The sequence below is a fragment of the Triturus cristatus genome, chromosome 9 (genome assembly GCF_964204655.1).
Source record: "Triturus cristatus chromosome 9, aTriCri1.1, whole genome shotgun sequence".
Classification (NCBI taxonomy): domain Eukaryota; kingdom Metazoa; phylum Chordata; class Amphibia; order Caudata; family Salamandridae; genus Triturus; species Triturus cristatus.
The window spans coordinates 83,618,599-83,644,776 of record NC_140592.1 but is presented as its reverse complement, the minus strand read 5'-3'; the positions used below and the strand labels follow the sequence as shown (position 1 = coordinate 83,644,776).

General features: G+C 45.4%; 1 protein-coding gene across 3 annotated transcripts in view; it reads left to right on the top strand.

The window, feature by feature from the left end:
• Window positions 1–1,546: 1,546 nt before the first annotated feature.
• LOC146797446 (uncharacterized) overlaps window positions 1,547–26,178 on the top strand; it is a 163,794-nt gene continuing 139,162 nt past the window's right edge. For 2 of the 3 annotated variants that reach the window (XM_085624466.1, XM_085624464.1), the window contains exons 1-2: window positions 1,547–1,737; window positions 14,500–14,650. The gene's annotated coding sequence lies outside the window, so the exon portion shown is untranslated. Of the gene's footprint in view, window positions 1,738–14,499; window positions 14,651–25,488; window positions 25,625–26,178 lie in introns of all 3 variants that reach the window. The other variant, XM_085624465.1, reaches the window with a different exon arrangement.

The window sequence follows — 26,178 nt, the reverse complement described above, 5'->3', positions numbered from 1 at the left end:
TTCTCTCTCGCACTGAGAGTGATTTTTAAAATATAAAGCCCAAAAACATGTAAAGGGGCTGTTTAGACAGCTCCCACACACATAGCCATGTTGAGGGAGTCCCCAAAGATCCCCCAAGGCCAAAAACGGAATTTTTATTTTTTCGGTAATTTCGCCGATTACGCTTACCGTACGCGTACGGTAAAAAATTTGAAAAAAAAAAAATTATCCACACTCTCTCCACCCCGTGTGCATTTAGTGCCCGAAGGGCACCAATTGTGCATGGCTTATTACACATGAGATAAACTAAAATATTTTAAAAAAAATAATAAACAAAAAAATTATCCACACTCTCTCCACCCCGTGTGCAAATGGTGCCCGAAGGGCACCATTTGTGCATGGCTTATGAAAGATACGAAAAATTACAATATTACCTTTCAAAACGAAGTGCATCATATGTCCTCCATGTGCGCACGGTGCGCGAAGCGCATCGTGCGTACATGGCCCATCTAGTGTAACGTGGGCACGCGGTGCGCGTAGCGCACCGCGTGCCCACCGTGCGTGCACGGCACTAACTGCGTAAAGTGGGCGCGCGGTGCGCGAAGCGCACCGCGTGCTCGCGCACCGTGCGCGCACGGAAAGAACTGCGTTAAGTGGGCGCGCACGCCACGAATGGCGTAAAGTAACTTAGCATTTAAAAAACCGTACAAATTCACTGAAAAAACCATAGGTTTCACACACGTTATAGTTAGGAATTAGCATTTAAAAAACCTTGCAAATTCACTGAAAAAACCATAGGTTTCACACATGTTATAGTTAGCGGAAATTTTACTGATAAAAAACCAATGAAATTCCCCCGTTATAGTTAGTGCAGGCAACTATAACTCACGCGACCGCAATCTTCTGCTGATGACATATGTGTCTTTATGAAAAAAAAATATTTGTAATATATGTATAGCTAAAAATGTATGGAAGAAGACATGGGCAAATAAGTGTCTAAATACAGTATTAGCATCAGCAGAGGATTGCGGTCGCGTGAGTTATAGTTGCCTGCACTAACTATAACGGAGGAATTTCATTGGTTTTTTATCAGTAAAATTTCCGCTAACTATAACATGTGTGAAACCTATGGTTTTTTCAGTGAATATATATATATATATATATATATATATCGCTTGCTACCCCTATGCGGACCGCCGAGAAGCTCCTAGTTGGCTTTCCGTATGCTTAAACGCTTCAGCGCTAATGCAACAATACAGCGCTGTGATGCCTGGCACGATCCTTTGAGCTTGAAAAACATTAACACCTAAAACAGCTCTAACGGAAAGACATGAGAACATTGCAAGGATTTTCATCCAAAGAATCGATTTGGAAATCACAGGGAAGGGAACGTCCAGAAGTGGATGTGCGCTTGCGCGTTTTTTCGCCGAGCATGCGCAGCGGCGCTATGCTTAGGCGTACAGCCAATGGGCATGCGCTTTACATGATACAGAAGAAAACGGGTGCGCAGTACAACGTGCTTTTGACAGGTCGCGCAGGGTTAAAAACTACGGGAGCGCATGCGCGCTGTGTATTCTTTGGATCTTGCGCGTGTGGATGCCAACCTGTGGAACAGGATTTTGGATCCGCCATCCTCGCACTGTAAAGCGGGCATGCTTCCTACACAGGACGCTGTCTTCGCGAACCTGCGCAGTGCAGTCCACGTCCCCTCCTGTGTCTGTTGAATATCTCCGTGATGGCGTTTGATGAGGCGGGAAGGTAAGACCCTGACCAGAAATCAATGGAGGGTGGAGCGGGACATGCGCGCCGTGGTGCATGGGTTCCGAAGAGCTCGAGCAGTAGCACCGAGAGGTTGCGTTTTGCTCACAGGCCCCTCTTCCCGCCAAGACAAAGGGTGTGAGGGGAGGGGCAGAGGGAGAGGGCGCTGCAGGCACTGGAGGTTGTAAGGGAGGCTTAATAGGAGATACTGGGGAGATCTAAGGAGAGTAAATCCTTTTGAGTGGGGGAGGGGTGGCAGAGAAAGGAGGTGTGTGTGTGTGGGGGGGGCGGGGAAGGATAAGACGAGATAATTTTCCCTATCCATTCCGGATAGGGAAAATGATCAACATAGGAAAAGCTGGTTGATGGTGGGCTTGTTTGGAACGTAGATCGATGCGACGGGACTTTGAAAATAATCAGGATGGCGAAATTCGCAGGCGAGACCCGTTTGTGGTTGTAGTGGAGTGAGTCTGGCAGGTTGAGAGAGTACTTGAGAGAAAATGTGGATGGGTGAGGCTGAATCTTAAGAGGGGGCGTGGCCGATGGAAGTGATGAAGCTTATGGGACCTTAACTCTTGGGCGACGAAGATTGTAGAGTATATTGTGCTTGGGCGCGTAGTCCAAATGTGGTGCAGGGTAGAAGGGCTGTTGGAGTAGGATGCTTTGTATCCTGCTATTCCTTACCGTTGTTGATTGTTGGAAGGGGCCATGACAGAAGAGGCAGAGATCTAGTGGGTCACGTTATTCTTCTTTAACAGCGTGTGTGTGTGTATATTTGTGTGTGTGTATGTGTGTGTGTATATATATATATATATCTCCAGGTGGAGCTGCATATGTGGTCTATGCCATGGTTTTTTTCATGTGCATAAGTTAAAACAAAGACATTGAACCAGAGGAAGAGCACCTGAGGTTTAATCTGTCTGGTGATGTAGAATAACATTAAACAGACCTGGGGCCTGATTACGAGTGCCTCGTAATATTAGGACCCGTGGGTAAATCTAATAATTATTGGGTGCGTTAAACAACGTAACCTCTGTTAAATTTCGACAGGTCATGCCTCCCGAAATTTAGCAAGAGAAAACATGAGGATATTTACTTATTTAGGCGCGTTAAACACCACAATCCGCATGTATTCTGCATGAAGTCATTAAATGTGTTATTTTATCCCACCACATAAGTAACATACCCAGTGGTGTTGTTCGTTATCAGGTGCTATAACGCTTTAATTCGTAATCTGAGCCATAGTGAGCATGGATCCAGATATTTCACTGTGTAAAGTGGTTGTAACATGAAACGTGCTTAGTGTTCTTTTGTTGAATTTGACCTTTTTACTCTAATATTGCATGTTGAACGTAGTGTGTTTTCACTTACAAGATATAAATGTTGGGTATTATTGTACAAACTTCAGTGGTATCAAAACCCATATTTCAAAGGTAACAGTAAAATATATGAAATATTTCATGATAATGACTTCTCCCGACCACTCTTCAGAGCTTTATCATTGCAGGGCTACTGCAATGACAGAATTATGCATCATATTCATCACAAAAGAGCTGCTCCTAGTGTGATAACCCAAACGAGTTACAGGAACGTCGTAAGTGTGGGCATCTCACAAAAAGATACGGACTGGTCTCACACACCACCTGGTGTCATGCTTCATCATTGACCAGTCCTCGCCCTCCAAAACCTTCGTTTGATGGAGGGCGGGCATACACTTGACGACAAGGATGTACTTCTAAGTGGATGAGTGGGGGCCCGTGACTATGTGAGTGAGGTTAAAAATCATTATAGTAATCAGTAGCAATTCTTTAATGTGAAATGAATACTATATGATATTAAAATACAGGTGGGACGGTTATTGTTCCCAACCGTCTAGTGAATGGTCTAATGGATGGTCGACATGTTTCTGCCTGGATGGCCCCGAAGGGTCCGTGGCATTCATCAGGACCTAGAAAAAGGAATAAAGGGCTCCGTCCTTACCATTTTTGGTAATGTGTTACCACTGCGGGAGTGTGGCACAAGGCACACTTCACCGTCTTAGAACTGCTTCCAATAGTGAAGCCCTAGTATTTTGGACAACTTGTCCCATGGGGGAGGGGGCGGGGGAGAAACCACAGTTGTGTGTCCTTGTAACTTGTGATCAATGCGTCCCGAAGCCTATACGTCCGCTCCCGGTCCTCCCGAATGTAGCCTACATTCGGGAGGGGACAAGTTGTCCAAATTACTAGGGCTTCACTATCGGAAGCAGTTCTAAGACGGTGAAGTGTGCCTTGTGCCACACTCCCGCAGTGGTAACACATTACCAACATTGGTAAGGACGGAGCCCTTTATTCCTTTTTCTAGGTCCTGATGAATGCCACGGACCCTTCGGGGCCATCCAGGCAGAAACATGTCGACCATCCATTAGACCATTCACTAGACGGTTGGGAACAATAACCGTCCCAATTACCATCACACCTGTATTTTAATATCATATAGTATTCATTTCACATTAAAGAATTGCTACTGATTACTATAATGATTTTTAACCTCACTCACATAGTCACGGGCCCCCACTCATCCACTTAGAAGTGCATCCTTGTCGTCAAGTGTATGCCCACCCTCCATCAAACGAATGTTTTGGAGGACGAGGACTGGTCAATGATGAAGCATGACACCAGGTGGTGTGTGAGACCAGTCCGTATCTTTTTGTGAGATGCCCACACTTACGACGTTCCTGTAACTCGTTTGGGTTATCACACTAGGAGCAGCTCTTTTGTGATGAATATTTAGTATTGGAGGCTGCTGCTCCTAGAACCCCATGCCTCTCGTTCCCTCCTCCACACATCCAGTGGAGTTCTCTTGTGATTAGAATTATGCATCATAACTGACTACATAATTAGGCAAGATTGTCAAACATAATTTAGTAAAAAACTTCAGTTATGCGGCACGTTCTCTTGCAATAAAATTTTCATCCATTTTAGCTTGGTGCTATTTTTGTGAAATCTTCAAATTATGTGACTACAGTAAATGCTGCTATAAACTTGTACAAATCCGTTGGCCTTCTTTGTTTTCCAGCTTTTTGTGTGTGTATGTATGATGCCAACACTTTCAACATAGGGCATTTTGCAATCCACGTTTCACCTAGTACGCACTCCGAAAGGGCACCAAAGAATCCAATTTGAATTATTGCAATATCCACCTTGTATACTATGAAGTGCTATATAAATTGTATAGAACATTTCAAAATTGCCAATAATGTGACAACTGCTCTTTTGAAGAATTTCCTAACATGTAATACTTAGTGCTTGAGATGTGCCAAATGCGTAGTAAGATCTTTGTGAGACAGCGCTTAGTGAGTTGTGGTTTTGCAGCCTAACAGTTTGATATTTACTTCATTGTGATAGTTGATACTTACCATTGGCTATACTAACATAAAAACAGCCCATCTTGGCTAACAAGAAGACCTCTAAGAAAATTGAATCGATAACTTGTCTTAATTGGCTTCGAACGAAACTTGGTTCTCTAGAAAGAGAATCTTGCATGACATTCAAGTCAATCTGGTTATGTTGCTTTGTATAATGAACTTTAGCCAAGACGGTATCCAGACATTTTGGCAAGGTGTGAGGGTGTGGGATCCCAAGGTGCTTATGAGCCAGGTCTTCAGCTTCTTGTTAAACTCAATAAGTAAGGAGGAGGCTGAGATGTGTTGCGTCAGTACATTTATTCCATGTCTCGGTGCGATGTAGGGGAATAAGCGACCTCCAGTCTTGCTTTTGTAGAGCATGTGTGCGAGTGAGGCAGAGCATATGGGTCTGGTGGGTTTGTGAAAGTGTATGCTGCTGTTCAGGTACTCTGGTTCTGTGTCATGTATGGTTTTGTATGTGTGCATGAGAAGTTTGAATTGGCTGCGCTTGTGAATGGGATGCCAGTCCTTGAATTGGTGGATTTATATAATGCAACTAATAACCCAAGAAGGTATCTAGGCACTTGAGGGTCATGATGGTTCAGGTGACTCAATCGAACAGCCAGGTCTTAAGTGCTCTCCGGAATTCCAGTAGGGAGGTGGAGGCCTGTAGCTGCAGAGGGAGGTATTGTCAGTTTTTATTTGCGAGATAGGAGAATGAGCGTCCTTTTCTGTTGCTTTGGTGGATGCAAGGGGTGTGGGTGGGTGAGGAGAAGGCAGAGTGTAGTTGTGTGGTCGGACAGTAGAAGTTTAGGCAGTAATTGATGTGGGCTGGTCCTTGGTTGTGCAGTGCCTAGTAGGCATGGATCATTAGCTTGAATCAGCATCTCTTCTGTATAGCGAGCCAGTGGAATTTTCTGAGGGGGGGGGGGGTGGAATGTGGGTCCGTCTGGGGACGGGGGGGGGTAGAGGATGATTCTGGCAGTGAAGTTCTGTATGGTCTAGAGTCTCTGCAGAAGGTGTGTGGTGATCCCAACATAGTGCATGGCCATAGTATAATCCGCTGGTGATCAGGGGCTGAGTGAGGTTATGTCTCGTGTTTAAGTGGGCCATTTGAAGACTTCGTAATGTGTGAGAAAGCAGGCAGAGGAGACGGAGTTGATCTGAGAGTTCATTGCTAGTTTGCGGTCCATGAATACACCAAGGTTTCTGGCATGGTTGGTCGGTTTGGGTGATGGTCCTAGTTCTGAGGGCCACCAGGAGGAGTTACAAGGGGTGGTGTTGCTGAAGACCAGCACTCCCATTTTGTCAGTGTTGAGCTTCAGGCAGTTGTCCTTCATCTAGTTGGCGATGCTCTTCATGCACATGTGGAAGTTGGTTCATGTGTTGGCAGGATCTTCTGAGAGCGCAAGGATGAATTGAGTGTCATCTGCTTAGAATATGATGTTTTGTCTGTGGGATCTGACGATGTTGGCCAAAGGGGTCATGTGGTTATTGAAGAGGGTGGAGCTAAGGGAGGATCTAGAGGGACAACGCTGATTATGTCCTTGGGGTCCGGAGGTGGATGGGGGTAGGTGGACCTTCTGCATTTTACCGGTGAGGAAAGATGCGATCCCTTTGAGGGCGTTTCCTTGGATACTGATGTGATGCAGTTTTCTGATCAGGGTGTGATGGGATACGGTGTTGCAGGCTGCTGAGCGGTCAAGGAGGAATAGAGCTGCTGTTTCTCCCGGGTCTAGGAGGGCTCTGATGTCATCGGTGGCTGCGATCAAGGCAGTCTTAGTGCTGTGGTTGCCTTGGAATTCGGATAGGTGGTGTCTAGGAGAAGGTTTTGCTTTAGACATTTTGTGATTTGTTGGTTGATGGCTTTTCAAGAACTTTGGCTGGTAAGGGGAGAAGGGAAATGGGGCGGTAGTTCTAGAGTTCGCTGAGGTCACAGATTGTTTCTTGAGGAGTGGTTTGACTTCTGCAGGTTTCCAGTCTTCGGGAAAGGTGGCTGTGCGATTGGGGAATTGAAGCGTGTGGTGAGCTCGTTGCTGATCCTGCAGCATCCCAGGTTAAAAATGTGCAGGCAGGTGTCTGCGAGGGCTCTTGAGTTAGGAGTTCATGATGGCGGCGGTGTCCTGGAGTTGAGCTGGTCCTATCCGGTCAGTCGGTTGTCTGCTTTAGTTTCAGTGAGTGCGTGAAAGAAGTCTGAGTTGGGTTGGGGTTCAAAGTTCTTACAGATGTTGGTGGTCTTGTTGTGGAAAAAGTCAGTGAGCCTGTCTTATAGTTCCTGGGAGGGGGTGATGCTGTCTTCTGTGGCTGCAGGGTTGACAAACCATGATGATGATGAAGAGCTCTTTGCTGTGGTTGAAGCTGGACTCAATGCGGCTGGTTAAAACGTTCCTCTTTGTCTCTCAGTAGCCAGTGGTATAGTTTGAGGAAGGTCTTGAAGATAGCTCTGTCTGAGGTGTCCTTGTTTGTGAGCCATATTCTTTCCAGATTCTTGCAGTAGCATTTTGCTGTCCTCCGTTCGAGGTGTGCCATCTTGCATGCTCGGTGGTTCTCCTCCTCCTGTGTCTGCTTGTCTTGATGGGGATTATGTTGGTGATCCAGGAGTAGACTTTTTTTGACAGCTTAGTCCAGGTTTGATGCAGTGCTGAGGCATGATGTGTTGAGGGCATCAGGCCATTGGCTCTGATACTTTGCGCCAGCTGCAGGCCCTGGGTGGTTGGGTGGTTGAGCGGTGGAGGTGAGGGGCTGGAAATGTTGATGGGTATGATTGAGTGGTTGGTCCAGGTGAGTTCGGTGACGTAGCTGTACTTGACCCTATTGTTGGATCAAGATGGGGTCCAGCGTGTGTCTTGCAATGTGGGTGGGGTCGATTACGAGTTGGGGGGAGTCCAATGTTGTTCATGCTGTAGAGGAGGCGGATGGTGTTGGTGAGGTCATGAAGGTGGAAATTCAGATCTTCGAGGAAGATATATTTTTTTGGAGTCAATGGGGAGTGGGACTTTGAATTCGAGGATGACTGTGCTGAAGCTGGGGCATGATCCAGGTGGTCTGTAGGCGTGGGCACCTCCTTGTGGTAGTTTTTCCGTTTGTTTGGAGTTTGAAGTTGAGGAGTTCCATGGTCTGAATGGTCTTCTGTGTCGGTGGTGCAGTGGATGTTTTCTTTGTGGATAATGGTGATTCCATCCTCCATGTTTGGGTGTGCAATCTCAATGTGTCATCTTGTATCCGTCTGGTGTTGCTGTGGCGATGTCTGGAGCAGTCGCATGGTAAGCCAGGTTTCAGTGAGGAAGATGCTGGCTGTAAGATCGGTGATGAGGTCCCAGATCTCGGTGCCATGTTCGCAAAGCAAGCGTGTGCTGAGGAGGAGTCAGCCAATTAATGTGAAGTAGTTGTGTTGTGTTGGCTGGTCCTCGGGGTGGTGGCTGGCGTGTTGGTGGGTGATCTGAAGGAACAGTGGATGCAAGAGAGTGGACCTATTGTGGTGAGGTGCAGCAGCATCGGTTGTTGTGGTGTCCAGGGCTAGGGGTTCAGCGGCAGTGTAGCTGCAGGGCGTAGGAGAACCAGGGTTCCAGGCGTGGACTGGTGCAGACGGGCTTGCCTTCGGAGCTAGTGAAGCTTCCTGAGGTAGGGTGTGGTGTGGGAGGTACAGTGCAAGTCTTGCTGCTGCATTCTGGATAGTCTGGAGTCTGTGTAGGAGTTGTTTGGAGATTCCGGTGTAGAGTGTTGCTGTTGTCCAGCGTGCTGGTGATGAGTGCTTGTATGGAGTTCTGTCTGGTGTTTGGAGGCAACCATTTAAAGATCTTATGTAGCATGAAGAAGCAGGAGGTGCACACGTCGAAGTTGAGCTTCAGGCAGTTGGTTCGCATCCAGTTTTCCACCATGGTCATGCAGTTGGTGAAGTTGGTTGTGGTGGTTGCCTTATCCGTTATGGAGCAGATGATTTGAGTGTTATCAGTGTAGGAGATGACTGTGATGTCTTTTGTTTGGATGGTGTTGAAGAGCAGTGTCATGTATATGTTGAAAATAGTGGGGTTGAGGGTGGCAGCCTGCCCCTTTTTGTTTTTTCCATGAGGAAGGAACAGATGCGTTTAGAGAGGGTATCCTTGTATGCCAGTCTCGTGGAGTCTTCTGATGAGTGTGTTGTGGTAAACAGTGTCGAAGACTCTGGAGAGGATGAGGGCTGCTGTTTTTCCTTGGTCCAGGATGTATTGAATGTTGCTGGTGGCCGTGATTGGGACTCTTTTGGTGCTGTTGTTCTTTCTGAATCCTGATTGTGTGTTGTCTAGAAGATAGTGAAGTTTGAGGTGGGTTGTGAGTTGCTTGTGCTTGTTAATGTCCTTCTCCATCCTTTCGGCTGGATAGGGGAGCAGGGAGATGGGTTGAAAGTTGCTTAGTTGATTTGGTTCAGCTGCATGCTTCTTGAGGAGGGCATTGATTTCTGCAAGTTTTCATTCTTCCAGCAAAGTAGCGAATGTGATGGATGTGTTAATGATGTGGGTCAGGGTGGTGCTGATTGGTCATGTTCCCAGGTTGTAGATGTGGTGAGAGCTTGGGTCCGTTAGGGTCCCTGAGTGGATGGTACGCATGATTGTCACTGTGTTGTTTCTGGTGAGGGTTGTCCATTCGGTCAGGTAGCCATCTTGGTTGGTAGGTTAGCGCGGAGTTCTCTGGGGTTGACTTGGTGTGCAAAATTGATAGAGATGTGTGTGATTTTGCTGTAGAAGAAGTTGGATAGGTTGTCGCAGAGTCATTGGGAGGCAGCAATTTTGTTGACCATGGCTGAGGGTGAAGTGAAATCCTTGATGATCGAGAAGATCTCCTTGCAGCTGTTGAAATTTCCTTTGAGGTCCACTTGTGCTTTTTTCTTGATGTCTCTAATTTGTTGGTGCTAGCTTCTCAGTGCAGCCTTGCAGGCAGTTTGGTCGATAGTGTTGTGACTGGCTCTGCATTTCCTTTTTAGCTGTTTGCAGTGTCGTTTGGTGTCTCATATGTCTTCTGTGTACCAGCTGGCCTGCTTGTTGAATCTGCTATGCTTGTTTGGTTAGGTGGGTGTGAGGGAGCCCGTGCAGTTCTTGATCCAGTTGTTGAAGTCCTTGTCGATTTTTATCTGTGGGTCTAGGCTGATCAGTGCTGAGGGCAATAAACCAGTCTGCCTCTGTGATTTTGCTCCAGCTGTGGCTTGGAGTGCTGAACCTTGTAGGGGTGTTGACTTGAGGTGTGTTGATTTGGACAAATGATGATGGAGTGGTCGGTTCATGTGAGCTGTGCGGTGGTGGTGTTTTTGATGTTGCTTATGATGGTGATGGGGTCCGGTGTGTGTTCGTTCTGAGAGTCCAATGTTGCTCAAGCTTTCGAGGAATGCTGTGGTGCAGGGATCGTTTCGGTCTTCCAGGTGAAAGTTGAGGTCACCACCAGAATGTAGGCTGTGGAGTCAATTGTGTGCGGAGCGACAAAGTCAATGATGAGGTTGGTAAAGGTACCTCGAGGTCCTGGTGATCAATAGGCAAGGGTTCCATTCAGGGGGAGTTTTTCAGAGATTTGCATCTTGAAGTGTAGGTGTTCCATGAATGGTGTGGCTTTCTCTGTGAATGTTGTGCATTTGATGAATTCATTGTAGATAATAGCAAGTTGTTCTCCTGGCTTGTGAAGGTGGTCCTGTTGAGCAATCTTGTAGCCTGCTGGTATTGCTGAAGCGGTTTCGGGAGCCGGTGAAGGGTTGATCAGGGATTCTTTGATGAAGAGGAAGTCTGGTGCGTTGCTGCTCAGCAGGTACCATATTTCGGCTGTGTTTTTGCTGACTGATCTTGTGTTGGAAGCATGAATGCGAGTGGGAGTTAACGTGCGGGTTTGCTGTGGTATAGTGTGGGAGTGTAGGCATTGTTGGTGCTTGTGTGTTGGGATGGGGTGTTGAGTTGAGGGCGTTGTTAATATTTGGAAGGGTGTGTGGGTGCTGGAGAACCAGCAGTGGGTACAGGTGAAAGCTCCTAATGTGGTATGTCGGTGCAGTACAGCAGCAGGTGTGGTCTGGGCATCCGGGGTCTAGCGGCTTTAGTCATGCTGCAGAGTATTGCTGGGCAGTGATGGGACCAGGGATCCTGGCTCTTGGTGTGGTCCGGATGCAGACATGCGCAGCTGTCATTAGGTCTTGGTAGGGGGAGGAGTCCAGGGTGCTATGATGTAATTGCCTTTGCTGATCGGTGATGTGAAAAGATGTCTTCTTGCTTGGCTTTTTCTTTTAAAGATGGTTTTGGCAGGAAAACCAGTAATGTCACTTCCTGTCCAGATGGCTATTCGGAAATTCACTTTAGTTTCTAAGGCTAATGTGCTTAAGATTAATTTGTGGTTCGTGTGTGTGTGTGTGTGTACTTGCATGTACAGTCTTCTTTCGATGTTCCTCCTTGTTTGGTCTACCTTTTCCACAGGCACAGTCCATATCAACACCTACAAGTCCTCTGATGACATGTTAAGCAGCAGCCCTGGTGTTACCTAGTCCCTTTATTATTTCACGCAGATACATACTGACTGTCCAGAGAACACAGGACATAGATATCCATGACTTTTCTTTTAAGTGCTCGATGACATAGTATATTTCTACAGAACGCTTGCTCAAGATGTTTAAAACAAAGTATAAATCTCCTTACAGTGCAGAATCCCAGATAGAACCATTTAACCCACAAAAATGGTATTCTGAATACTGGCAAAACTGTAATTCCTTCTTCCTTTTAATAGACTGGTCAAAAACTGCCTTGAACTAGTGCTAGGTTCTTAACCAGCTGCACCAATAAAAACACTTTTGTTAACATTTTGATAGAATGAATGACAAACTAATGCACTGAATCTATATTGCAAAATCTTTTTGCTAGGTGGCCAGTTTTTTTACCTTGTCCATGGAATTTTATGAAATGACCGTGTAGTCCGTTGTGAGAGCAGGCTAGAAAAAAATAGTCTGCTCAACCATCAGTGTGTGTCAGAGAAAATGCTTCTATTGCATAGTCGCATGTTGCTCTGAGTTGAATCCTGTAATCGGTGTGCACTGCAAAGTTTGAGAGTAGATTTCAACAAGTGACGTGTTAAACTTGCAGTAATAAGAGGACGTTTGCAGTGTTGGGCCAACGAGTCTGCTGCAGCTTTGTAAGAATATGGTAATGGGAGTCTGGGTAATATGTTCTGAAATGAGCACCCGGGCTGCTTGTAAAGTGAAAGCACACAGGATATGCTGAATGTTGCTAGAAAGCATGTCGTGCCTCCGTGGGAGAAACTCATTAAAGCATATAGTACTTGCAAACTAAATAATACATACCATGTAACAACAGAAGTAAAAGAACCAGTCCTCATGGGGAGGTTACAAATAAAGACTAGGCAGTACTAAGGAGGGACTAACAAGCCTATTAACGAATCAGAAGCCAGCATTAACAAAGGACAATGACACAAGTCAATGAAAAAATATGGGTGGAGCTTCAAGTCCATACTCTAATACAGCCTGCCTCGCAGAGCAGCGCATGCCCTGCCCAGGCTCGACCAGAAAAATGAATTTATATGTATGCGAAAGTGCTTTTCGAAAATTGAGCACCATGGCAGCTGTCACTCCCTCCAAACTATTGTGGAAATAGTTTGTGGGAACGGTGGTGAGCAATGGAGGAGTGGGTGTAGTAGATTTCAGCGTAAAGGGAGCAAGATAGTCGCTTGAGGCGAATGAAATAAAAGGTATAAAAAAAGAGGGGGAAAAACAGGTTGGGAGATGCAATAGCTGAACTGAGATTGGGGGGAAGAGGGAGTAACATGGCACACTTGTTTGGGTGAGTATTTGGTGGGTGGAAAGCAGCACTTGATGGTAATTGTTTGCATTCGTGGAATGATTGTGTCCACCGATCACACTTAGCAAGCTGGTGGTAATTCTGGTCATGTTGTGGGCATCTATGGCATGATGATGCCCACTTTTGGAATAAATGCTGGCATCACAGTGATACATGGCCATATTTGATATTAAACTTTTATTTACTGATAAAGAAAAGCTAGCATTTCAATACAAAAATTACGGGGATTTTATGTGAATTGTAATTGAAGCAGATTTTCGAATGATAATCAGTACCCTCTTTCTGGAACTGTAAGAGGACTCTTGTCAGAACTCTAAGGTCTCTGTAGCCTGAGTGAAAGCACTTCTGTATCAGACAAAATCTCTCTAGGCTCGTGGTACTGCCCAAGATTGCATGATTAGTGTAAAGTCGTTCATTAGTCATAACACATAATTGAGAATCTACTTGAAACGTGGAGGTGTAAAAATGAGAGGAAGTGGAATGTACAAGTGTGGATAGATGCTGTTAAGCTTCGCACTGTGGGGTCTTGCATGTCCAGGCTGGTGTACTTGCATCACTACTAGGAGGTTCCTTCTTGATTGGCGAGCCAAGAAAGTACTACAATATTTTTTTCAGAGCATGCAGCTTTTTAGCAAATCAGTATTTCTTGATTTTTATTTCAACAGTTTTTATCGTTTTGTTACAATCCATACACCAAAGCGTATGCAAGTACTACCCCCACACAGTGACATGCGTACACCAGCCATCCAGTGCATTACCACTCAATCAGTACCTTGCCCCAGTATTTCCTTCCCTGCCCCACCCACTTCCTCCACTTGCACTCATGTCTCTTCCTCTCCTCGGACCCCCCCCCCCCCCCCCCCCCCCCCCCGATGCAGGCACAGATCTGAAAATCTAATTGATATTCTGATTTTTAGAGAGGAAGCACCAGAGAAGTGGTATGGCTCCATCAGTCACAACAAGTTGGTTCTGCTACCAGGGCCACCATACCTTTTTAGAAGGTTATAGGTTGGTATGTCAAGAGATGAGGGAAGGGCCCAGATATTGATAGCTCCACTGGTGTTTAGTAGTTGGAGTTCCTGCAACTGAAGGGGTGGGAAGCATGTATGCCATATCAGTAGGGTCCTCCTTATTGTGAATTTGTGTTAGGTAATGCATTAGCAGATTTCGTGGGATCCACCTGACATTATTTACCATCAGTGGACCAGATTACTGCTTACTAGTCCATTTTAAAATCGGGCAAATCTGAACATGATTCCAAATCAGTAGAAAGCAACTTTTATTTTATCCTTTAGTATAATTTCTTAAGCATTGATACCATCCATGTATTCACAAGCAAAATTATAGTAATCCTCTCAATCAACAGTGCAAACTGTGGCGCTCACACCTAACATGGTTGATGCTCTGATATCATGAGCCTCATACTTGTTACCTGAGCAAGCTAGACCAATACCTCACTGAAGAAGTAGGGTTACAGGCAAGTATTTGTTTACCTTCTTTCAAGTACTGTTACTCTTGTATAAAAGTCGGTGAAATGCTAAATTGTTTCTACATGTTTTCTTCTAGTGAAAATAAGATCACTGGAATGTCCACACATAGTCTTAAGTGGAAATCTTCGTGACCGGACTGGGGGCTGCCTTCACAACAGCACAAAAACGCTATAGAGTTATAACAAATGGTGATGTGTTACAGACTCCATGGCTGACCATTTTATAAGGTAAGGTCTCCTTGAGATTTTAGGTTCACATTTTTTTTAAATCACTTTATTTTCATGTTACCAACCATACAACTGGTAGTCCAAGAACACATGATCATATCATACAAATGTATGAAGATACAGTAGCAAGGTGAACATGACATTCCATTGTTCCATGGCAACATGAGTGAGAACTGACACCCCCCCCCCCGACATTCTTGTTTTTCCTTTGCCCCCATCGAGACAGTACACTGTTTTAATCATTGGGAGACCCCGGCCTGTACCGCAGGCCTCGAAAAATAAGAAATGTTTTACTAGACCTGCAGGTTTAGTGACTTGAAAATAATCTACTGGACCGAACTGTAATGCAAACTGTAATGCACTTGACCCAAAAAACTGCTCTCTAATTGTGTGATCTTGGGCAAATATTTTTTCACAGTCACCTTTTAGGTCGAGCATTCGAGACCTCTTGTATATACTTATATGTGTATGTACTTTGTGGGCTCTGGAGATCAGCCCTAGGACTTGTCTGCTTCCGCGTAGGGATTTTTTTTTTCTGTTCAACTGCCTCTATTTAACTGTCGTGATAGAAAACCACCAGTAGAGGTCAGTAAAATACCAGAATTGCTTTCTGCTGAGGGAATTTGTTTCTGACCACTGTCTCTATTTAACTTTCTTGATAGAAAACGACCAGCAGAGGTCAGTAAAATACCAGAATCACTTTAGCATTCTCTAGATTCCAGTCCAAAGAAATTGTCTTGCTCAAGCACCCATAGACGATAATAATTTTGTATTTTCAGTGATATGACCACGAAGGCCCTGATTTTTATATTCAAAACAGAGCTTTGGACTATACAATTTCCTGCTGAAAGGCAATATGTCTCTCCACGTGTTCCTATATCTGGCGTGTAATGCAGTTTGGTGCTTACTTTCCCTCCATGTTAAAGAACAGTAGATGTTTCAGCACCCAGGCTAATGTGCTGCAGAGCTAAATACATATAAGGTCCCAAAGACGAGACCAATTACATTGCAAATGCTTGTTCTTCACATATGAGACTACCTTCAAATATGTGAGTTCAGTATATGGGCTGTACCAAAAAATGTTTTTTTATAATTTAATAGGCTAAAGTTTCGCTCCATGTATAATAAAAATCAAGCCCCCATATTTGGTACATATGTCTCTTAGTTCAATAATAGAATTGTCGTCCGGGTGGGGGATAGGAATGTTTTGCAGTTCATATTTAATAACTTTAATACATTTATCACTAAAGCATGATGCAGTAGTGCAGTCATTTACAGACAGACATTTTCCAATGAAATGGCCACAAACTTTCCCACTACCATGTAGTTTTACGGATGCAAACACTGTGGAAATCTGGTTTCAGCAAATAATTATTTCTCATCACCAAGTAAATCATTCTGATTTTTGTTTTGATCATTTTAAAATCCATCTCTCTTCTGAATTACAAAAAAGTGCTTTTTAACTAATAAAATATATTTTGAAAAGTTTGTATTGTTAATTTACAAACTATTTAAATGCTGTGTGCACGACTGACAGACATTTCACTTTACAGAAGCCTCTAACTTTTACAGTAGGATAAAATAAGCAGTGACTGTCAGAAGATATAGTTTGACATTTGATTGGTCTTTAAACGAACAGCAAGTGTGACTATATAATAACAAGATTTAAAGTAATCTTTATTGCTCATTCACTTTGTGAATGAACAGAACACCTGTTCTTTAACAGCTCCCCAGACGGGGCCAGTAGGCCCTAAAAATAGCTCGACCTGATAAAATCTTACTCGCCATAGTGGGTGGGCGAGTAGATTTCTGAAGGCCTTCCTATACCTCCCCAGTGCTGTTCTGAACAACCTCGTCAGTCTCGGGAGCTGTCTGTAATTGTTGTCTCGCAAGAGGCGGGAAGAAGGAGTTTGTTTGAGCTCGCCTTGTGCTTATCACACTTTCGAGTTGTCATCCTTTCTACTTAAGCGTATCTGTCTCTCCTTGGCCAGGCCCCACTCCGTCACGTATTTGTTATAGCTCTGACGTCGGGTGTGCTGAGATAGCGATGTAATAGCAACTCTATGGTGAGCCAACACCATCCCTAACTGACCAATAGTCCCAACAGGCAGCACCGGGGAGACAGTTCAATTTGTAGCCGCATGACGCGCACCAGTTCGTCTACCACTAGCTGCCAGAAGGAATATATTGCATCGCATGACCATGCCAGGTGCAAAAAATCCGCTCCTCTGGTGTCACGCCGTGGACATGTATCTGGGCGTAACTGATCCATTCTTTGGAGATGTATGGGCGTCAAAGATTTCTGCAGGAAGTTGTAATGTATTAGCCTAAAGCGGGCATTATTGGAGACTGTAGTGGTTAGCTTGCATGCTTGTTCCCAGTTGACCTTGGGTTCTTTGTTAGATAAATTGTGCTCAGAAGTTTAAAATGCTCTTAAATGGTGTATTTTTAGAGGCTGTACTTGGACTTAATTTGATGTCGGCAGGCATGGGTAAATTTGTTCCATGTATAATACGATTCAAACCCACACATAGGGTACACAAAACCCCTGACCTGCCTGTTAGTTGACTAGTAGCATTGTCATCAGGGCGAGGCAGGAATGTTTATCAGTTCACGTTTAAAAACTCACTTTTAATAACTATTACTAAAGCACTGTTAGGTAGCGCACTGTCATGTACAAACAGCACATTATCCATTGAAATGGTCACACACTTTCCTACTAACATGCAGTTTTACTGCTAAAACTATATATGGTATAAACAATGTGTGGAAATTGGGTTTCAGCAAAATGTTTCATTTGCACACTGCCAAGTAAAGTGTTCTGATTTTGTTTTCATCCTAGTAAAACTTTTTTTCATCACACTGTTCTTGACCACGAAAATAGATTTTGAAATGTTTGTACAGTTCATTTACAAGCTACTTAAATGTGTGTTAGAAAAACAAACTGACATGCTACTGCCTTACATTTCACACTGTTTGAACAGCACCATTGTCGTACAGTTCACTTAACAAAAATCTTCTAACTGTGCAGCTTTTATACTGGAGGTTGTTTATTTTTCTTTACCTGATTGCAAACCGAAAGACCCAAGTTGACATTTAACCTCTGTCTCTGAACGCAGACTAATGTGACAAGATAAAAACGGGATTTAAAGTCCTCTTTATTGCTCATTCACTTTCTGGGAGAACAGAACATCTGTTTTTTTTTATCAGCTTGCAAGAACTGGTCAATAATCCCTAAAAATAGCCCGCCCTAATAAAATCTGACTTGCCATAGCAAGTGGACGAGTAGATTTCTCTGGGAACTGCCCAGAATTAGCCTTTTTGGGGGGTGAACAGGTCTTGGTCCTTGAGTGCTAAAGTGCCATCTGGTGGAAAGCCAGTGATCAGGCTCTGACCCCCAGGCTTCAGGTGTGGCTGTTGTGGAGAGGACTTTCCTAAATTGGAGCAGCATTAGGGTGGTCCTGATGGATACAGTATGTTGTTCCAGATGCTGGGTGCACAAATGATAGAGGCCTGTTACCTTGTTTTTTTTTTTTTTCTTTCTTCTTTTTAACACTTTAGTCTGCAGTCTGATGGTGTCCTGGCTGCAGGTGTCATGAACCACCAAAGGTGGTGAGCTTGTATGCAAGATAAATAGGGGTGCTAGTTGGAATTACCTTGAAAATGATACAGCTGGTTTTGAAGATGGTGCGGGCTGGCAAGGGGAGCCATTGGAGTTCCATCAGGGTGGGGGTGATGTGATCATGTTTCTTCAGACCCTGGATGAGATGTGCTGCAGCGTGTTGGATGTAACTGAGTGGTGCCAGTGTAGAGTCTGAAAGGCCCTGGAGTAGGGAATTACCACTGCACAGATGTGCGATGACAAGGGCTTGAACAGCAGTTCTCAAGTTCTTTTCTGGGAAAAACTGTTTGACTTCTTTTAGAAGAGAGATGGTACCAGGCCTTTTTATGTCTCGCCTGGCAATCGCGTAAGCGATCGCTCAGCGAGACTTATGTAGGGGCTTCCGAAAATGCTCCCAAAGGCTTCCCAGGCGGATCGGGTGGCGGTTACGCGCACAACCACGCGCATTCCATTTGCCACCAGCTACTTCCTGCGCGTGCACCGCCTCACGCATTCAGAGATTTAGTAAGGGGCACAAGACCTTAGGAATGCGGTTTATGGCCAGTGCATGTGAGGCATTCAAGCGCGAAGCTGGCATCTGGCATCGGACTTGGAAGTAGCAGACTGCTTTCGCCAGAACTTTCGTTATAACTCACACCCCATATGCTTGTTCCCTCCCACCCTTCCTTTGATGTCCGCTTTTCTTGTTTACAAACAACGCCGCACACTGCTGCACGCCGCACACTGCTGCACGCCGCACACTGCTGCACACTGCTGCACGCTGCACACTGCTGCACGCCTCACACTGCTGCACGCCTCACACTGCTGCACGCCGCACACTGCTGCACGCCGCACACTGCCGCATTACACACTGCCACATTACACACTGCCGCACTGCCGCGTGGCACTGCTGCACTGCCTCACGGCACTGCCGCACGCCGCACACACTGCTGCATTACACACTGCAGCACGCCGCCCGGCCCTGCAGCACGCCGCCCGGCCCTGCAGCACGCCGCCCGGCCCTGCAGCACGCCGCCCGGCCCTGCTGCACGCCGCCCGGCCCTGCTGCACGCCGCCCGGCCCTGCTGCACGCCGCACACTGCCGCATTACACACTGCTGCATGCCGCACACTGCTGCATGCTGCTGCACGCCACAGTGCTGCATGCCTCACACTGTTACACGAAACACTGTTGCACGCCACACACTGCTGCGCGCCGCACACTGCTGCGCGCCGCACACTGCTGCACGCCGCACACTGCTTTTATGCGAGTTTATGCTACTGACATTGTAAATGACAATGCCTTTTATTTGTTTTAAAACCAAAACATAAATAAAAGGCGTAATTTTACAATGCCAATAGCTCAAACTCTTATAAATGCGAGACCTATTGCATTGCAAATGCTTGTTTGTTTTCTTGGCAATATATTCCCTGGGGGCGAGGTTTGTGTCTATGGTGAATCCAAGTGATTTCTGTGAGTTTGGGTTCGAAATAGTTACAAATTGTCCATTATGTCTTCCGTAAAGAAATGGTTGGGCGGGCAAGGGGGCCAAATGAAAAAGTGTAGACTGCACAAAGGCCAACTTCCTGGAAAAATTACTGTGGAATTCTGACACCGACAGTTTTGAATGAAACCGCTATGGGAGCATGAAGAAACCTGCCTTAGTTCTTCAATATACGTAGAAGTATGAACAAGATGAGGAGCAATTTCTATTTGTGATGCAGTGAAAGGATTATTGTACCCTCCACAATGTTAGGGTTTTGTGATGCTAAAGGACCATAAAGGTATCGCTCGCACAAGGAAGCAACAGCATGGAAAAGAACTTTGAGAAGAGCAAAAGTGTAGCGGAAATAAACCTGGAAGTATAATCCGTGTCCTAGACTGTGAAAAAGGGAAAAATGTAAAAACCGCAGGCTCAGATGAAACCAGGCACAGTTTCAGGCTACACCACGTTATAAAAATGCCTTAAAAAGAAATGAGGGATGATGGCTAGGCAGTTTGGGCTGGACTGTTCCCATGAGGCACCGGTTTTTTAATTCATATGTTATTCCTAGGGTAGGCCCTGGACTGCCCAGAAGGCAGTGTGCAATGTATTTAACTAGTAGGACATGTCCTCTTACATTAGTTTTGCACTACTGCAAAGTACCTCTCCCATAGGATATCATTGGAATTACCTTATTACCTTTTATAAGTGTAATTTCCAAATGAGAAAAGGCAATTGGCTCATGTTCGGTGTCTTCGGAATTCTAATTTAAAATCCTAACTTATGGTGAAGTCTGATTTTAAATTAAAATTTAGAAAATTAAGCTTTTACATTGTTATTTGCAAACAAATGGGGTAAGCCAGTGAACCCCGGGGCCCGGATAGCAATTGATACAAAAAAGCCCTGTCTGTACCAATCAATTTATTTTTCGGGGGGCTGTATTTGGTATAAGGGACCCAAAGAGCATAATTCATTAACTTTTCAGAAAAATACTTAACATATATAACCTAGATACACGTTACTGCTCACAGCATGTATTCGGTTTATTCCCCGACTTCTAAGAATCTCCCAGTTGCCCCAGGCAAATTGGATCCTCTTTGTTTAGGCAGACGGCTAAGAGGCAGATTGCACATGGTGTTCGTGTTTTTAAAAAAAAAATAATAATTTTTTCCTTTACTGTATTTTCACCCTACTCCTTTTACAAGTTTGTGAGAAGTTGGCCTGGTATATGATGTTCACTAATTAAAGTGACCGCCTTGTACCATGCCAAGCAAGCCTTATGGTGTGGTTGTAAGTCAACCTTTTCGGACTAGCTGCCCTAGTGGTAGCGTAGGCTAAGCAGTCTTTGAGGCTAAACTCGTTAAAGCGTGTTAAGCAGGCTGTTTTACCAAATGTAACCCCCCTTTATACCAATGAAAGGACACCACACAGATATATATTCAAAATATATATGTATTTATTTCTCAAAGTATCCCCTAGACTCTTTATGAGCACAGGAGCACAAATCGTTAAACAAGACAACGTTATAATATACAGAAGTTGCACTTTATATGGTGGCCACTCAAACCATATACTAAAATAGTGGTATAAGTACCTCAAACAAGAAAGGGAAAAGGCCTAGGGCCTCTAGAATCGCTGGGCCTACAAGGAGCTAACTTCAGTTAGTGACCAGGAGGTCCACGGGTCGCGTGTGCAGTGAGGAAAGTTACACGCGGGCTCCCATAGGTTTTCAATGGGTGCGTAAAAGTTTAAAAGTTACTGCAGAAAGGGTCTTCTGGATGGACTACGATCTTAAGATTCAAAACACAGACACTAGAGATGTTTCTCTACACTTGGGCACCGGAGTGCCAGCTTTACCTCACCCACAGGAAGCGGGTGCATAGGTCTCGAAGTGCGTCGAGTTTCTTCTATCGATTCAATGGAGCCTGATGACAAAGATGCTGCAGGCGGTCGGTCCAGAAGAGATGCGGTGGATCCAAGAGTGGGTCGGAGTTGTAGAAGACCTGAAAGCAGAGGGGACAGTGTTCAGTCACTAGCCAGTGACCGGCGTGGCACCAGGTAGGTACCAGGCGATGTCGGGTGCAAACAGGTGGTTAGGTGTAGCTTGTCTCCGCAGCCACGTGGTCCCTGAAGGTCGACGACGTCCAAGAGTCGAGTCACGAGCTGTCCCACGCAGGCTCTCGCTGTCGGCGGTGTCGGCGACTCGAAAGAAGCAAACAAGCCTTGGCAAAGGCAGGAGTCGTGGAAAGAGAGGCAAGCTGATTGTTCTGACCAGCAAGGTCAGAGGGGCTGCTCTTTTGGAGAGCAGCTAGGGCCAGTCTGGAGCAACCAGACCAGCGTCGTTTATTTCAAAATAGGTCGCCAAAATGGCCACTAGCCAACCGGGCAGGCGCGTCGAGATGCAAAGTGCAGAGGGGCCCCACGCAGATCGTGGAGATGCTGGAGGGCTCACCTTTGGTGCAGATGCTGCTCGGTGGTTGGGCTTCTCAGGACCCAAAGCACAACTTGGAGGGAGCCTCTGTCGTTGCGCTTGCAGCTTGTCGTCGGTCTTTCAAGATGGCTGGCTCCACGTGTCTCGATGCCTCCACGGGTTCCTTCTTTGCAGGGACTGTGGATCGGGCGGTGAGAGGTCTGGAGGTCCAGGTCTTGTCGGGCTGTGGGCTCGGGCTCCGGCAGGAGGCGACGGCAAAGCAGTTCAATAGCTGGTTGGTGCTTGCGTTAGCAAGATGGTCACTCCCTGACCATAGGGGAGATTTCCTTCAGTCCTCTGTGCAGCAGAGCGTCGAAGTTCCCGTCTTCTTCTTGTGGATGAGTTGATTCCAGGATGTCTGAAGTCTTAGGACACAGCTCCTACCTTTAAGTGGATTCTAGGGGCCGGACTACCTGCTAGGTCCCTCCCTAAGGGTGGGACCAGGAAGGGTGGTGGCTACAACCCCAATCCTTTGCCCAGCTCGCCCCAGGTCCGGGGCTGGTGTGCCCCAGGACCGGTTTGAACTGGCATATGCACCGAGGCTCCTTGTGAGCCTCAGGCATGTCTGGTTTCTTTGAAGCCCTACCTGACCAATACACAAAATCCTGTCTGGGGTGGTGCTCGCACCTCCCCGGGCAGGAAACCCTTTGTCCACGTCTCCCAAGCTGGAAGGACTCCCAGCAGCAGGAGGGCAGACTTGTGTCTGTGGTGGCAGCATCCATTTTGTGGAGCTGAGGCTAGGTCTGATTTTACCCGGGTTTCAGGTACTGTACATGTCGTGTCCCTCTAGAAGGGTGGAATGCTAACCCCGTCGCCAGAATTGGCGAGGGGTTAGTATTCCAATTCGTATGACACCTTACTCGACATGTTTTGATAAAGCCAAACCAAAGATAGCATTTAACCGCGAGGTTCATAATGCACTTAAGAGTATATGGTATGACGATATCTGGAAACGGTAGAAGGAAGTTGTTCCGACAACTGCAGACAGGCTCAGCTCATGCCAGAGCACCATCTCACATGGAACCAAGCACTCTGCCTTCAGGATTGTCAAGGCCTGCCATAGGAGTGACTTGTAGGTTACCAGGTGTCCCATTTAAGGTTAGGTATACTACACCTAAGTAAGAGGTGGTTACACCAACTTACCCCAGCTGAGTGATCAACCAGTTGTGTCAAATTTGTTAGGCCAGGCCAGGGGTGGCACAATACATGCTTCAGCCCCAGGTAGGCCTTAGATACACCAATGCCCTGGGTACCTAGTGTACACTGGTACAGGAGCTCACAGGGTGATCCAATTCCAATTGGTTATGCACCTATGGTGCACAGTGTCAATTTAGTAGAGAGAACAGCAGGCTGGGGGTCTGATTAGCAGGCCCACAGCCTCAATATGTCAAAAACCAGTGAAGCAAAAAGCAAAAATTTGGGGTGACCATAGGATAGCAGACCCTACTCTCCTACAAAGTCACTCTGTATGCGCACTTTTGTCACACCTTTGCTCATTGGAGCAACCAATCATTTACCTGTACATAGATTGGTCCATGTACTTTGAACTGAATACAGGCTGTGTGTCTTGTTTATTTGAAAAGTTACTGAATTATGCTCTTTGGGTCCCTTAAAGAAATGTATATATTGGTGCAGACTGAAACTAATGGGAGCAGCCACCAAGCCATCTCTTTGCACAACAGCACCAACAGCCCCCAAGGGACTGCCAACGTGAAGCACCAGCCTACATATTTGCGACTCCTGGCCTGCTCATCTCACCATGCCGTCTGCCACCCTGTAGTGTTCTTGTTCCTTGCGACCCTCTCCAATGCGAACTGGACTCTTGCCACAACGTCAAGGTATAATTTCAGCTGGACTATTTTTGAATTGTATCCAACCCGAGCTACATCTAGGTCGGCTTGAACTTTTGACTTTGACCCACATAACTTGGTAGCCGCGGTTGGCACTTTCTGCTTTTAGGTGCTATTTTACAGTTTATTCTTTATTCATAACTCCGGTTCTACTGAATTTGGTCTTGTGTTATTTGTTAAATTCTGCTCACTTTTTCTAACCTGGTGTGGGATTTTTTTGTGTGGCGTTTTCACGGTTTTATTGTTTGAAGTATTGCCCAAATGCTTTACACGTTGCCTCTAAGTTGGCCTGACTGTGCTGTGCCAAGCTACCAGGGGGATAGCGCAGGTTAATTTGGGGTTGCTTGTGCCTTACACTGACTAGGATCGTGGTTGCTGCTTGGCTAGGGCTCACATCCCAGTCAACCAGTAACCCAATCTCTAAAATTTTGGAATAAGACTGTCTGCACCGTAGGATCTTTTTTGATTGTCCTAAATGCTTGAATAATTTCCAGCTGCACGTGCGGACCTTTTTGCACTGAAACGGCATCATATAAAGTCTCTTTATCAAGGAGTTTACATCCGTATCTGTGAAATTGAAGCCTGAGGCCTCATTTTCCAGTGGATGTTTGTTTAAAATCCTTTACCAGATTAACGTCCTAGAACTGCATTGCAGCATCCTAAAGCAGCAAAAAACCCTTTCAACAGAAAGCATGAATGTGAAAATGCAGCCTAGGAGAGAAGCCTGTTCCTTTTTATAACCTGGGATGTTCTCCTTCCTAAAGTGTGTTGTATTGGCAGTTGCTTCTCTGAGGCGTGTGTTTTTAATTTTTCTTTACAGTATAGGATGGATGACTTTTTAAAAATAATATATATTAATGTACATATACGGTCCATGTAATGTAAGTGTCTTGCCCATTTAGTGCTATTAAGGTCATTTTTTGCCTTGGATTTACGTTGTTTCACAATGACCAGTGGTACGATCAGAGGAAAGGTGTACTGTAGACCAATGGTGTTCACCAATTGATCAGTTGAATTCCGTTCTGGTGCCCTGGACGCAAAGTCTCTGCATTTTCTTTTGTTTTTTGCTGTGGTGAATACATCTAAAGTTGGAAATCCCCTTTCTCTGAAGGCATTTTATACGACGAAGGACATTTTTCATGACATTACTCATGTCTACTGAGAATCTGCTTCTTGGTTCTGACTTCCAGGGATGTTGTTAGTGGCCGCCCCTCCATGCTAGTGATTCTGCAGCCTGGATAGGTCTCATAAACAGTCTTGTGTTTTGGACTATGTATATGGAGGATGCTGTAGATCCCAATAGGGAAGAAATCTGTTTAGCAGTGTGATAGCTGTATTTCCTTAATTCCACGCTTTTCTTAAGATTGATGCATCTCTCTCCTCTGAAAGAAACCTGTTTTTTTCTTTTTCTTTTTGTATCTCTTTGCTGTCAAGTATGTGAGAAATGGGACTGGTGTTGGGATTGACTGTCCATGTTGATATTGAAGCCTCGTCTCTCTAGCAGTCTGGCAGCGGTGTCGTCTTGAGCTGCTTTTCGCTGTGGAGATGCATTTATGAGCCAGTCGTCCAGGTATGGGGAAACACATTTTCTTTTCTTTCTCAGATCATCCTCAAACTGCCATGCACTTTGAGAATATCCTTTGAGCAGATTTTAGTCCAAATGGTAGAATGAAGTATTTGTAGTGACTGTATCCTACAAGAAATCACAGGTATTGTTGATCTGCAACTTGGTTGTGAAAGTATGCGTCTTGCAGATCTATGGAACAGTCAGTTGTTAAGTATGATGATGGGTCAGCATCATGAATTGCTTTCTGAGAACGTATTGACACATTTGAGGCTTACTATTGGATGATACTGGTTTGATTGACCTTTTTTCAATACTAAGATGTACCTGGTGTACACTTCTTGTTTTCCTGTTTTGGAGGTACCTTTTCCACTGCTGTGTGGTTAAGAAGTGAGGTTCCTCTTTCAGAGCAGATAAAAGGAGATTTGCCTTTGGTTTTGGTGTAATTGCCTTGAAGCAAATCCACTATCCTCATCTTAATATATTCCATACCTTTATGGGATTGCACTTGGATGACACAAGTGACATCCACACTCTCTCTCTGTCTCTGTCTCTCTCTC